The 3,505-nt window shown below is 30.9% G+C and overlaps 1 long non-coding RNA gene across 1 annotated transcript; it reads left to right on the plus strand.

Annotated features, from left to right (window-relative positions):
* Positions 1-264: 264 nt before the first annotated feature.
* Positions 265-1,353, plus strand: LOC143246003 (uncharacterized). Its single transcript, XR_013025715.1, has 2 exons — positions 265-371; positions 1,056-1,353. It is a non-coding gene; the product is annotated as an uncharacterized LOC143246003 (long non-coding RNA).
* The last annotated feature ends 2,152 nt before the right edge of the window (positions 1,354-3,505 follow it).

Consider the following 3,505-nt stretch of genomic DNA (forward strand, 5'->3'; position numbering starts at 1 on the left):
TTACTCATTATACTACTGTGAAAGAAACATTAATGACAATTAATAATAAATGTAATTGTTTATTGAACTGAGTCATTAAAGATAAACAAATAAAAGAAAATCAAAACACAAATCAAAATATTAAACAAGAAAAACACTGCGTAAAAAAATCAGATGAATGTGTTTTCTGATGCAATATCTTGCATTTGTTAATAGTTATTTTCAATGTAAAAAAAAAAACTTTTGATATGATGTAAGAAGGCATATAAATTCTAATTTTCCCTGTGATACGAGAAAAGTGCTTCCGTTTATATTGTAGAGTTAAGACCACTGTGAAGCAGTAACAAAACTGTTACGAATTACGAAATATCCCGTGATGAATCTTCATACTGGTGAGCAACAATTTCGACACTTAATAATTTAATTAATATAAAATCACAATATATTATAAGAGCCTTGTATTCGACGTTTTCTCACCTTGGGTTTTGTGCATTAAAAAACTAATTAACTTACGAAAAGCCTTTCCCAAATTCCATTTAAAAAGCTTGTTCAGAAATGATTAATAATCAAATCTACATGAGAACTCCGCTTGAAGTAGTTTTGATTCTTTTTTCACGTTCAGCACATCCATACCTTAGGTTTATTAAGAACACAAAACTGAAAGCTACACATGCCTGAAAGCAATTCGAAAAGAAGGAAACTAACAAACATAAAACTACTAGTTGAATCTTCAATACGCAGATAATATTATAAAAAAAATTTAAACAATGTTATTTTCGTTTAAGAGTACAACCCCTGAAAAATAACAGGAATAAAAATCATGTTTTTTACTTTGTTTTAATAGGCTTCTTATATTCTGTTACCCGTTGTTATAACCATGAAATTATGTTCTTACAGAACGTCACAAATGAATGCCGCTCACTTGATGTAAAACTTCTTTTCACTACAAATTTAAACTTGGTTAAGTTGCAGATAAGCTTTCCCGTTAAAATAAATAGTCAGTAGAATAGTCGTTTTAACATTTAACCCTTTTTTTGATATTGCACCGATGAATGTATTTATTTGTGTTATCGTAGTGGTATGCGGCTACTGATGGAGGTGATTTGAATGTTATTCCCCCCGGTTGTAACGAAACAGTGGGTCAGATGTCATGCAAATGCATAGGTCGAGATGTCACCGGTATGATGTATTAATAAAACTTCGATTAAGGTGTTGGAAGTCGTCTCACCGAATAGCTCGAATCAGCAATTGCCTGTATAGTTACGAACCCTTACACGCTCCGCCATGTTATTTTTAAGATAAACTCCTGAAATAGCTATAAACACAGTTTCATCTTGTTTATGTTATTTCAATAAAATTTTGTATTTAAGTTACGATGATTGTAAAACATTGTTGTTATATCGTAGTAGATAAACTTAACACTTTACTAATCATCAAGCTTAATAATGGTACTATAACCGCTTAGATTAAAATTATTTTCCAAAGTTAAATACAATACATTAACGTTTCGTAGCAATAATGTTTTAGTCTTATTTTTATAATCAATCATCACCGTGTTTGTAGTCAAATATGTAATTGAGCAGAATCCAGCTAAGCCTTTCCAGATCTCGTAGATACAACTTACCAAATTCGAATAACACTGAATAGGACGATACTAATTTTGATACGCATATTAGTTTTCTTCCATTGAAATCACACTATGTGCTATTATTTTCACTAATGTCAAATACGTATACACGTTTTGTTACCATGAATTAAAACTTTTTGCCCAAAACAACTGTGTTATCTGTGTCAAACAACCTCTAGAAATGCCAGAAGTAAACAGCTATAAAATGTAAAACACTTAAAACTTAACAAAGCCTGAAAATCAAGTGAAAAAAAAGGAAATAGAATTTAAAAAGCCTGACTCGCAAAAAATCTAAAAACAAACTGGGCAGTGTCACCCAAGATCAGTGGTAAAAACTCCGAGAAGCAAACATATCGAAAATGGTGACGCCGTCCACAGACAACGACGACACAAAGACAAGACATGGATAATTGTGATTGGGGTGTCACAAAGGCAACCCATTAGTAAATGTGTTTCACATAAAAGAAAACTGAGTAAAACACTATGACCAATACGTAGCCTACACAGAACATCTGTAATGAGTTGTACTGTGAAACAAAACAGGAAGTAAACGTCACAGTAAAACTTTATGTCATAGAGAGCTATATCAAGCGAATTTAGATACTCGGGATATGTTTAATCATAAAATAACCACCGATTGATGAATCATTTAAAGTAGCAAGGGATGATCTGGTCAGATAATTCAAAATCCGGTTTTGAAAAAAACTAAGTTAAGTTAATAATGACGAACTTTACGATGATTGTAAAGTTTTAATCATCTAAAAACAATAATGTAGATTGTTTTAAAAACAATCTACAAATATAAGCGGTGTGACTTATAAGCTGATTTTTTTACCGCCAAAAATATTTAATGTCCTCGTAGAAATACTAACGCCCGAAGTTAATTCACTGAAGTTGAATGGTTTGTAATGTTCGAAATCTATAAACTTTCCTGGCCAGATATCAATAGTTTTCCGATTAATAAGCGTTCATCACAATTATAGCTTCCGAAACTTATAGTATACTAACTATAGCTGGCCAACAATACTTTATTATTGTCTTGGCGCGTAGACATACAATATTTAGACGAAGTTCTGAAAGTTTAATTAGTCCAACAATATTTGAAGAAACTCTAGTGCTCCCATAAAACATATATTGTTGATTCTTACTCTCAAGAATCTTCTACAAATTAAGAGAACAAGCGGGACTTGCGCAATACACATTTAAAATATACGTTACAAGCATTAAACTGAAACGAATGTAGATACTAAACTAAATGCATAACAGTGAATCTGTTACATTTGTAATTCCATTGTAAAATTAATCTGCACATTTTATTATCAAAAATGAATCATCTCATAATACAATTTGATATACCACTCTTGATAATCAGTGCCTGTGGATTTCATCTTTTTCAGGTCTCGTTTTTTCCATATCGTCCTTATCAACAAGTTATTCTTTAACTACTGACATAAATATGATTAAAATAAGAAGTTACTTTAATATTTTTGTTATTCAATCTTTCTGGTGTGTCTGATGTATGATGAAAATTCACAATCTTTACAGCGCAGCAGTTAACCGAGAAACAAGATATTTAAAGTTGTAACTTAAAGATGAGATAACCAAGTTTGATAAGTGACTTTAACGGAAGAGTTTTAGGGTGTTTCAGAACTAGTATAGTAATACAGTAATTATTAATTATGTTACTATGTTTACATAATATTTAAACTTCTTCCACAGTGTTCAACCAAACAACTAAAATTATTCACATAAGTTATTAACCAATCATACAATAGAATACAAATGCATCTTAACCTCACTTTCATAGCTAACTGAAGTAAATAAATTTTGTAAAATCAAACTTGGCTAACAAAGATGCAGAAAAGTGTAATTGAGGTAGCCAAACGTAGGTAAATTCCT

This window comes from Tachypleus tridentatus, chromosome 3 (assembly GCF_004210375.1).
Source record: "Tachypleus tridentatus isolate NWPU-2018 chromosome 3, ASM421037v1, whole genome shotgun sequence".
Taxonomy (NCBI): domain Eukaryota; kingdom Metazoa; phylum Arthropoda; class Merostomata; order Xiphosura; family Limulidae; genus Tachypleus; species Tachypleus tridentatus.